The following is a 12,223-nucleotide window of genomic DNA, read 5'->3' as shown; positions in this document are numbered from 1 at the left end:
AAATCTGGGATAAACAGATAATCTGGGATCAGATCCTGGAATATTGCACACTAGCCGTCCCCTGCCATGCGTAGCTGTGGCCCAGTCTGGTGATCTGGAAAATAAAGTAATAAGAAAGTTACTTTCTCACTACCTCTGAGGACGCCATAGATGCAGGCAAAACGTCAGGAGAGAATGCCTCTAGACCATGGCCATATAGCCCGAAAAAACCTACAACAACCCAGTGATTCCGGCCGCGAAAGCCTTCGACAATACAGGGTTAGTCAAAATGAATAGGCCAATAAGAAAATTAATTTTAGACGAATGTATGTTTATTGTAACCAAACTACAGCTACGTATCGACAGATAAATTATCAAAGTTTTGTCTCACCTTCAGAGATGTTCGATATGGGCGCCCCGTGTGACACGGCAGACGTCCAAGCGATAGTCCAGTTCATTCCACATCCGTTGCAGCACATCTGACGTAATGGCATCGAATGCAGCACATATGCGCTGTTTTAAGTCGTCCAAGGTCAGCGGTAATGGAGGTCGGAACACAGTGTCTTTCACATACCCCCAGAAAGAAAAGTCGCATGGTGTGAGGTCGGGGGACCTGGGGGGCCACAGGAGGAATGGAAGATCAGTCACTCCAGCACGGCCAATCCAACGTCTGGGAAGGTGTTCGTTGAGGTACTCGCATACACTGTTGTGCCAATGCGGAGGGGCACCGTCCTGTTGGAATACGAAATCGGGCACTTTCTCTTCTAACTGTGGCATCAACCATTCAGACAACATGTCAGCGTACACTATGCCTGTTACGGTTTTCTCCGCGAAAAAGAATGGGCCAAACACGTGACGGTTGGTTATTGCACAGAAAACGTTTACCTTCGGCGAATCCCTTACATGTTCCAATACGGCATGAGGATTTTCAGATCCCCAAAAGCGGAGATTATGCCTATTGACCTTCCCGCACAGGTGAAACGTTGCCTCGTCACTGAAGACCAGTCTGTTGGCAAAGCCTTCCTCCTCTAGTCTTCGCTGCATTGATTCGCAAAAATCGTGTCGTTTCGAATAGTCACCTTTTTTCAAAGCCTGCACCATTTGCAATTTATACGGCTTGAACTGCAAACGTTTGCGTAACACGCGCCACACAGTTTTTTGCGGAACGTTCAATTCCATGGCAACACGATTTGTCGACTTCTGGGGACTTCGTTGAAAGGATGCACGAATGGATTCCACTGTGTCTTCGGAGACACGCGGTCGTCCTGTGGTTTTACCCTTGCATAAGCAGCCCGTCTCCTCAAATTGCTTTACCCACCTCGCAATGGAATGTCGATGAGGTGGTTCCTTGCCATACTTGGCTCGAAATTCTCGCTGGACCGTAATTACTGACATTGTTTTAGCAAATGTCATCACACAAAACGCCTTCTCTTTGCCTGATTCCGCCATTTTGAAAACAGCGACTCCTAGCGACGCCTAGCGGCATTAACGTACATGTGTGTTGCTCAAAAAAACTTTGATAGTTTATCTGTCGCTACGTAGCTGTGGTTTGGTTACAGTAAACATACATTCGGCTACAATTAATTTTCTTATTGGCCTATTCATTTTGACTAACCCTGTATAATGAGTAATGATTATAAAGTATATAAAGTATATAAATAAAGTAATGAGAAAGTGTTGGTTTCTAATATATGTCATTTCTTTCTGCTTGTGGGTAAACAGTATTTTATTACGTTTTCTTGCCCTGGTGAAGGGAGTTGGACTGGATAGCCTTAAGTATTTTCTATTGGCCATTTTCTATTGGTTCCGTGTGGGAAGTTTGCCCTGATTCTGTCATTCGTGATGTTCAGAATTCTCTTTGATTGTAGGTGAACTGTGAATCCCTGTTGTCTCCTGCTGCCTTGTTATTAGCAATGCTTCTTAAGGCCCATTCAACCTCACTCCTCAGGATATCTGGTTCTAATTCACTCACCACACCATCAAAGCTGTCATCGATATTATTATCCTTCCTGTACAGATGTTCTGTATAGTCTCGCCACCTTCTCTTGATCTCTTCAGCTTCTGTTAAATCCTTGCCATCTTTGTTTTTGATCATGCCCATTTTTACCTGAAATTTACCTCCGATGTTTCTAATTTTCTGGAAGAGGTTTCTTGGACGTCCTACTCTATTGTCTTCTTCCACTTCCATGCATTGCTTGTTTCAAAATAGTTCCTTATCTCTTCTGGATAACCTCTGGAATTGTCTATGGCTGGATGGCTCTTTGTCAGGAGGACTTTGATTAAGTTTTCTTGCCCTGATGAAGGGAGTTGGATTGGATGGTCTTAAGTATTTTCCGTTGGTCATGAGGGTTTTGTGTGAGAAGTTTGCCCCGATTCAGTTGCTCGTGGGGTTCAGAATGCTCTTTGATTGTAGGTGAACTGTGAATCCCAGTGACTACAACTCCCAAATGTCAAGGTCTATTTTCCCCAAACTCCATCTGTGTTCATATTTGGGCGTACTGAGTGCTTGTGCCAAGTTTGGTCCAGATCCATCATTGTTTGAGTCCACAGTGCTGTCTGGATGTAGGTGAACTACAACTCCCAAACTGTTGGGGTTCAGCCTGAGTTTGAACTTGAACCTGATTCTCTGTTTGTTCCTCCTGATGCTAATGAAAGTATATTTACTGATGCTAGTGGAAATGTACCTTTTGATGCCAATGCTCCTGAAATTAGTGAGGAAGAAACTGCTGTAGGTTTGGAAAATGCCAATGTTCCTGAAATTAGTGAGGAAGGAACTTCTGTAGATTTGGAAAATGAAAGTACCAGTGTTCATGAGAACGTTTCAGAGGGAGACCTTGAAATTTCCCTCCCTTCTTCACCTGCTAACTGTAATGACAACAGAAGGGGCCAAATTTGGGAAGACAGAAGTAAATCACTCAGTTTGCGTCGATCCTCCCTAATTCAAGAATTAAAAACATTGGCTTCAAAAAAGAAGGGCGGTTCACGGAACGAATTCTTGAGTTTTAATTGCACGCCGGGCTGATTGTCTCAGTTCAGGCTTCGTTTCAGAATTGATTAAGACCTTGGCAGTTCTCCCGGTTCCCTGGCCATAGTTTGGGAAGATTCTAGGATATCAAGTACGGTTAGTGGATTGCTAACAGGTTCCAGTATATCCCAGTGAGGCTTTTGGTTTTGCTTTGTCCATTTAAATTAATGTTTGCTGATTTTGCTGTGGCTTTTGACTTGCATTTTTCCTTTATTTTGTAACCATTTTTCTTCAATAAAAAAGGATTGTTTTTCACAGCCAAGTGTGGTGGATAGTAATCTTAGGGCCTCGTTCCCTGCTCTGGATTGCAACACAAACTCAAGGTCAATGCCCAACAAACCCTTTCAATATTTTCTGTTGGTCATGGGAGTTCTGTGTCCCGAGTTTGGCTCAATTCCATCATTGGTGGAATTCAGAATGCTCTTTGGTTGTAGGTGAACTATAAATCCCAGCAACTACAACTCCCAAATGACAAAATCATAATTTTTTGAGTGTGATGGTCACTCCTTGTGTAGTGAGACGTTTTGTTGCCAAATTTGGTGTGATTTTGTTCATTGGTTCTTTTGTTTTTAAGGTACTCATTATGCACAGAGCATTTATATATAGATAAATTATTATTATGAGGGTTACTCCATTTCTTCAGTGTTCCTCATGTCCATCGTAGTAAATCTGGTGGTCATCTGTTATGGAGTGGCCTATTTCAATCCATTTCAGTTCACTGACCCCCAGAATGTCTATCTTTAGTCTTGACATCTCACCAATAACAATATCCAGTTTGCCATGGCTCATAGATCTTACATTCCAGATTCCTAGAGTGTGCTGATCTGTAGAACATCGGATTTGTTGTTCACCTCCAGCACCGTCGGCCCCTAGACTTCCTTTCAGCTTTGAGCTACCTGCATCATCACAACTGGGGCTAGTTGAATTTATCCTCTGTTCCTCACCAGTAGAATTTTGACTATCTTCCAACCTGGGAGTCCCATCTTCCGATGGTATACCGACATATCTCTGGTTGTACTGATCCATTTCGTTTTCATCACAAGAATACTGGGGGTTATTGCCATTACCTTCCCCAGAGATCATATTTAGTCTGACCTCTCTACCATGGCCTTCCAGTCTTGGGTGTCCCTTCACAGTTTCGCTCATTGCATCATTGATCTCCAGCACTGTGACAAGGTAACAATCCTTTGCAGGATCACTTTTATGCTAAACCTATTCCAGGTCTTAATTCAAATGAAGGTGTTTATAAAGTGCTGAACCTATTTCTGGGGTTATTGTTCAGCACAATGTTTAATTCCTTTAAAATCAGTAAAACCAGGGGGCAGATTCATTTATCTGCTTTCATAATCTGGATTATATGGCAGTGTTCTGTCACCGCTGGGCCTGTATTTGGTTGGCTTTAAATATAGGATGTGTAACCTTTGCCCAGCAGGAAGCCAGGGGCCTAAGAAGAAGTTCTCAGAGGTTTCCACTACAAAAGAATCTTCATATGGCTTGAAAAATACAACAAAGTCTTTTATTAATGAATCAAACAGGTAATCAAACAGGTACTTCAAAGCTTTCTTGATAAAGAATTCGTTCTCTCAATCTTGCCCACAGGGGACAGGCACTATCTTCAATAACTTTCTCTAAAGGAAAATTCCCCTTTTTAACTTCTCCCAAGGCTGACTAAAATCCAACCCTCACTGGTATGGGTACCGCTGCCAGGCCGAACTGCTTCTCGAGCGCTGAGAGGACCTACCAGCAAGGCAATGGATGTTCTCCAGTTGGAGTTCTTTAGATCTTAAGGCTGTCTTCCTGGAAACTCTCAAGGCTGTGGGAAGGCTTCCCTGGAGTTCTTAGGAGACTCTTAAAACTATTTTCCCCTGGAAATTCTTTCCCTAGAGATTTTGTTAGAGTTTCTGTAACCCTGGAAATTCTTAAAGGTTGAAGCTTTTGTACAGGGGAAGCAAAACACATCATATACATTGGTTAACGTGGCTGAAACTAAACTCAAAATGGCTCACTTCCCTTCCAAAGCCCCAAAAGGGGGCGGGACTAGGAAACCTAAGGATAATTGACAAGCAGTTGACCCAATAACTGCAAAATAAGGAGAGCCCTCTAACTGCAAAGGCATATAACTTCAAAATACATGCAGCATCAAACAGATAGCAAGATAAGCTGGAACTCCTGATGCAGCTGTACCAAAACAGGCAGTGTAGAAGGGGCTTGAGAAATCTCAGGCACAGAACACTTATGTGCAAGATAGATGCAGAATTCATGTCTGTCGCATTCAAATCATAACTTCCCACTCAAAGTCAAGGCGGTTGTTTTGCATATTCAAGTTGACCCTAAGGCATCCCTGGGTGCATCCAAACTATAGAATGAATGAAGTTTGAGACCACTTTAACATTCATGTCTCAATGCTATGGCATGATGGGTATTGTAGTTATGCAAGGTTTTTAGCCTTCTCTGCCTCGGAGTGCTGGGGCCTCACAAAACTACAACTCCCAGAATCTCATATTATTGAGTCACAACAGTTAAAGTAGTATCAAACTGCATTCATTCTACAATGTAGAGGCACCCACAATCACAACGTTTTCTTAAGCTGAGGATATGTGACCACTGCTTTAGAAAAGTCGAGGAAAACTGATTTTACACATCTCAAGGACAGCAGTACAGAAATCTCTCTCTCTCTGACTCTCTCTTTCTCTGTATGTGGTGGTAACACTCATACATTGAAGAATTAATTAAACCACCTACAAAGTCCCATTAGCCTGTGTTGGCACAGGTAACAGAACGTCTAGCAAAACCTCAAAGCTGTGGGAGCATACTGTTGGTTTCAACATAGTTCAAAATGTGCTGAAGGTCGACTGAAACTGAACCATGAATGATGGTGCCAATAGTGCCGTGTATGAACGACTTCTTTTCCTCTTGACACTTCTGTGGAATTAAACTTGATTTATAAGAGAAAGTTAAACCAAACCTCTCCAGGCCCTGGCTTTAATCCAAAAGAGCTTAGTACATCGACACAAGGGAACTACACATACAGGCTGCCCTTTCATTCCAGTGTGCACATAGTTTCCAGAGCAAAACAGATGTTTTAAATTTTACAATCTTAGCTCTAGAAGGGACTATGTGAGTTGAAAACATTAAGGGGGGACCCTTTTCCACATAACCTTATGTTGGGTTGTTGTAGGTTTTTTCGGGCTATATGGCCATGGCCTAGAGGCCGAAAAAACCTACAACCCAGTGATTCCGGCCATGAAAGCCTTCGACAATATCTTATGTTGATTTGATTTGAGGGAAATTGTGAATAGAAAAGTTATACAACAGTTACGTTTGAAAATATCCGTGATATTTACATATTAAGGTTACCACAAGCTACCTAACCAGTATTTGTCTTTACAGATTATGAGCAGCCTCAAGGCATGAGTAGTTTTCAGCTGGGTAAGCATCCTTGCATTGCCAAATCAGGAATGGATATGCTTGTTCAGGTACGGCTTGCCATAAATCCATTAAAAGCTGCCTAAAATACTTGATAACCTGTCCCCTCACATCAAAGTAATAAAATTGAAATTAGATTGATTCCATGTATTGTCGAAGGTTTTCATGGCCGGAATTACTGGGCTGTTGTAGTTTTTTCGGCTTGTGTGGCCGTGTTCTAGAAGCATTATCTGCGTTTCAACTGTATCTATGTTAAGCATCCTCAGAGGTTGTGAGGTCTGTTGGAAACTAGGAAAAAGGAGTTTATATATCTGTGGAAAGGCCAGGGTGGGAGAAAGAACTCTTGTCTGTTGGAGCTAGGTATGAATGTTTCAGTTGGTCACCTTGATTAGCATTTGATGGCCTTATAGCTTTTAGGTGTGCCTTGTTACTGCCTGGGGGAATTCTTTGTTGAGAGGTGATTAGCTGTTCCTGATTGTTTCTTCTCTGGAGTTCCCCTGTGTTTTTGTTCTTTATTTAGTGTTATAATTTTAGAGCTTTTTAATACTGGTAGCCAGATTTGGTTCATTTTCATGGTTTTTTCCTTTCTATTGAAATTCTCCACATGCTTGTGGACTTCAATGGCTTCTCTGCGTAGTCTGACATGGTGGTTGTGAGAGTGGTCCAGCATTTCTGTGTTCTCAAATAATATGCTGTGTCCAGGTTGGTTCATCAGGTGCTCTGTTATGGCTGATTTCTCTGGTTGAAGTAGTCTGCAGTGTCTTTCATGTTCCTTGATTCGTGTTTGGGCAATGCTGCGTTTGGTGGTCCCTGTGTAGACTAGTCCACAGCTGCATGGTATACAGTAGACTCCTACAGAGGTGAGAGGATCCCTCTTGCCCTTTGCTGAACATAGCATTTGTTGGATTTTCTTAGTGGGTCTGTAGATAGTTTGTATGTTGTGTTTCTTCATCAGATTCCCAATGTGGTCAGTGGTTCCTTTGATGTATGGCAAGAACACTTTTCCTCTGGGTGGATCTTTGTCTTTACTCTAATGTCTTATTCTTGGTCTTGCAGCACTTCTGATGTCATGGACAGGTTGATTCCCTTGACATGTCTGGGTCTAAGGGCCCTTCCACACAGCCCAATATCCCAGAAGAACAAGGCAGAAAATCCCACAATATCTGCTTTGAACTGGGTTATCTGAGTCCACACTGCCATATAATCCAGTTCAATGTGGATTTTATACACATATGGGAAGAGGCTTTAGAGCCCAATCTCGTATAAACATGATTGAAAGGAAGCCGTATTGAACAGAGTGGGTCTTAATTTTGAATAAATATGGTGCTATAAATAATCTCAAAGTAGCCCAGTTTTAAAGATCCAGACATCTATAGTAGCTTTTTGTGTGTTTCTTCAAATGAGACGTGAGGTAATAGATTAAATAATTTAGTTTCTTTTAAAATTTTTCCAGAGATTTATTTGCACCATCTGCTGGTTACATTTGAAAATGTACCTGGCATTGAAATATGAATAATGAAGACCATTCCATGTCAACCAAACCCTGGAATAAGGCAGGTGGAACTCAGGCCGCTTCTACATTGCTATATAACCCAGATTTTCGAAGCGGAAGTCCACATTATCTGCTTTGAACTGGGCCATATGAGTCTACACTGCCTGATGATCCAGTTCAAAGCAGATAATCTGGATTTATATGGCAGTATAGTAGGACCCTCAGTGTGTTGTATTTCTGAAGAATAGATGCACAGATTCTTCAACTTTACATACCTAACACAAGAAAACTGCATACAAAGCTATCAGAATTGTTACTAAAAGGCTCAGACCCCTTCTACACTGCCATCTAAGATCCAGATTATCTGCTTTGAACTGGATTATATGGCAGTGTAGAATCATATAATCCAGTACAAAGCAGATAATGTGGATTATCCGATTTGATAATCTGAATTATATAGCAGTGTAGAATGGGCTTCAGTAGGAAAGGACCAAGAAAATTAGACCAGCAGAGGAAAGATTGCAGGCACGTATTTTGATTGCTTTAATGCAAGATTGGACTTGCACTGGCAAAAGAAAGCAGTACATGTAATTTCATGTAACATCTGCAGTGAGAAGACATGTATGGTCTCTATAGACTGGATCTGTAGTTTTAACTGCATTACATGGCCAGTTTGTTGTTCATTCGTTCAGTCATTTCCGACTCTTCGTGACTTCATGGACCAGTCCACGCTAGAGCTCCCTGTCGGCCGTCACCACCCCCAGCTCCTTCAAGGTCAATCCAGTCACTTCCAGGATGCCATCCATCCATCTTGCCCTTGGTTGGCCCCTCTTCCTTTTTCCTTTCATTTTCCCCAGCATCATTGTCTTCTCTAAGCTTTTCTTTCTTCTCATGAGGTGGCCAAAATACTTCATATTTGCCTGTACTATCTTTCCCTCCAATGAGCAGTCAGGCTTTATTTCCTGAAGTATGGACTGGTTGGATCTTCTTGCTGTCCAAGGCACTCTCAGCACTTTCCTCCAACACCACAGTTCAAAAGCCTCTATCTTCCTTCACTCAGCCTTCCCTAAGGTCCAGCTCTCACATCCGTACGTGACTACGGGGAATGCCATTGCTTTAACTATGCAGATCTTTCTTGCCAGTGTCTCTACTCTTCACTATTTTATCAAGATTGGTCATTGCTCTCCTCCCAAGAAGTAAGCGTCTCCTGATTTCCTGGCTGAGTCTGCGTCTGCAGTAATCTTTGCACCTAGAAATACCAAGTCTGTCATGGCCTCCACGTTTTCCCCCTCTATTTCCCAGTTGTCAATCATTCTTGTTGCCATGATATTGGGTTTTTTTATGTTTAACTGCAACCCAGCTTTTGCACTTTCTTCTTTCACCTTGATTAGAAGACTCCTCAGCTTCTCCTCACTTTCGGCCATCAAAGTGTTGTCATCTGCATATCGAAGGTTGTTAATGTTTCTTCCAGCAATTTTCACCCCAGCCTTGTATTCGTCAAGCCTTCGTCAGCACTTTGGTTTTCTCGATGTTCAATGACAGGCTGAGCTTCTCGTATACTTCTGCGAAGGTGTTTAGAGTGGCTTGTAGATCTTCTTCTGAATGCGCATCTACCCACAATATGTTGAGAAAATCATGAAGTTCGAGATTATTATAATGATTATTGTTATTTGGACAATCAGGAGTATTATAGTGGTGAAGAATATTATGAAGATGATAGTATGTTGTCAGGAAGCAGGTAAGATTACTTGTCTCCACTATGACATTAATTTAGTAAATCCTATGTGCCTACCATTGCAATTGTGCTAGTTTAGGAGTATACTCCACTAGGTTCCATGGGATTTACTTTTAGATGAGTATAGGATTATTGTCTGTGACTGTGATTATCTACACTCAGATGATGTGGCATTGTCTGCTTTGATATTTTGTGCGCATTCAGAAGAAGATCTACAAGCCACTCCAAACACCTTCGCAGAGCATACGAGAAGCTCGGCCTGTCATTGAACATCGAGAAAACCAAAGTGCTCCTCCAGCAGTCACCAGCCAACCCCTTTCCAATGCCAGAGATACAGCTTAATGGTGTAACATTAGAAAATGTTGACCCTTTCCGCTACCTTGGCAGCCACCTCTCCACCAAAATCAACATCGACACTGAAATAAAACACTGCCTGAGCTCTGCGAGTGCAGCATTCTTCCGAATGAAGCAGAGAGTGTTTGAGGACTGGGACATCCATAGGGATACCAAGGTGCTTATCTATAAAGCTATTGTCCTCCCAACTCTGCTATATGCCTGTGAAACCTGGACTGTCTACAGACGTCACATGCAACTCCTGGAACAATTCCATCAGTGCTGCCTCCAGAAAATCCTGCACATCTCTTGGGAAGACAAGCAGACAAACGTCAGCGTGCTGGAAGGAGCAAAGACCACCAGCATTGGAGTGATGGTCCTCTGCCATCAACTCCGCTGGACCGGCCACGTTGTCCGGATGCCCGACCACCATCTCCCAAAGCAGTTGCTCTTCTCCAAACTCAAGAATGGAAAACGGAATGTCGGTGGACAGGAAAAGAGATTTAAAGATGGGCTCAAAGCCAACTTTAAAACTCTGGCATAGACACTGAGAACTGGGAAGCCCTGGCCCTTGAGCGCTCCAGCTGGAGGTCAGCTGTGACCAGCAATGCTGTAAAATTTGAAGAGGCACGAATGGAGGGCGAAAGAGAGAAACGTGCCAAGAGGAAGGCGCGTCAAGCCAACCCCGACTGGGACCACCTTCCACCTGGAAACCAATGCCCTCACTGCGGGAGAAGATACAGGTCAAGAATAGGGCTCCACAGTCATAGAATCATAGAATCATAGAATCAAAGAGTTGGAAGAGACCTCATGGGCCATCCAGTCCAACCCCCTGCCAAGAAGCAGGAATATTGCATTCAAATCACCCCTGACAGATGGCCATCCAGCCTCTGTTTAAAAGCTTCCAAAGAAGGAGCCTCCACCACACTCCGGGGCAGAGAGTTCCACTGCTGAACGGCTCTCACAGTCAGGAGGTTCTTCCTCATGTTCAGATGGAATCTCCTCTCTTGTAGTTTGAAGCCATTGTTCCGCGTCCTAGTCTCCAAGGAAGCAGAAAACAAGCTTGCTCCCTCCTCCCTGTGGCTTCCTCTCACATATTTATACATGGCTATCATATCTCCTCTCAGCCTTCTCTTCTTCAGGCTAAACATGCCCAGTTCCCTAAGCCGCTCCTCATAGGGCTTGTTCTCCAGACCCTTGATCATTTTAGTCGCCCTCCTCTGGACACATTCCAGCTTGTCAATATCTCTCTTGAATTGTGGCGCCCAGAATTGGACACAATATTCCAGGTGTGGTCTAACCAAAGCAGAATAGAGGGGTAGCATTACTTCCTTAGATCTAGACACTATGCTCCTCTTGATGCAGGCCAAAATCCCATTGGCTTTTTTTGCCGCCACGTCACATTGTTGGCTCATGTTTAACTTGTTGTCCACGAGGACTCCAAGATCTTTTTCACACGTACTGCTCTCGAGCCAGGCGTCACCCATTCTGTATCTTTGCATTTCGTTTTTTCTGCCAAAGTGGAGTATCTTGCATTTGTCACTGTTGAACTTCATTTTGTTAGTTTTGGCCCATCTCTCTAATCTGTCAAGATCGTTTTGAATTCTGCTCCTGTCCTCTGGACTATTGGCTATCCCTCCCAATTTGGTGTCGTCTGCAAACTTGATGATCATGCCTTCTAGCCCTTCATCTAAGTCATTAATAAAGATGTTGAACAGGACCGGGCCCAGGACGGAACCCTGCGGCACTCCACTTGTCACTTCTTTCCAAGATGAAGAGGAAGCATTAGTGAGCACTCTCTGTGTTCGTCCACTTAACCAATTCCAGATCCACCTCACCGTAGTTTTGCCTAGCCCACATTGGACTAGTTTCCTTGCCAGAAGGTCATGGGGGACCTTGTCGAAGGCCTTACTGAAATCCAGGTACGCTACATCCACGGCATTCCCTGCGTCTACCCAGCTTGTAGTTCTATCGAAGAAAGAGATCAGATTAGTCTGACATGACTTGTTTTTGATAAATCCATGTTGACTATTAGCGATGACCGCATTTGTTTCTAAGTGTTTGCAGACCACTTCCTTAACAATCTTTTCCAGAATCTTGCCCGGTATCGACGTGAGGCTGACCGGACGGTAGTTGTTTGGGTCATCCTTTTTTCCCTTCTTGAAGATTGGGACCACATTGGCCCTCCTCCAATCTGCTGGAACTTCTCCCGTTCTCCAAGAACTCTCAAAGA

This window comes from Anolis sagrei, chromosome 1 (genome assembly GCF_037176765.1).
Source record: "Anolis sagrei isolate rAnoSag1 chromosome 1, rAnoSag1.mat, whole genome shotgun sequence".
Taxonomy (NCBI): domain Eukaryota; kingdom Metazoa; phylum Chordata; class Lepidosauria; order Squamata; family Dactyloidae; genus Anolis; species Anolis sagrei.
This window is presented reverse-complemented; position numbering follows the sequence as displayed.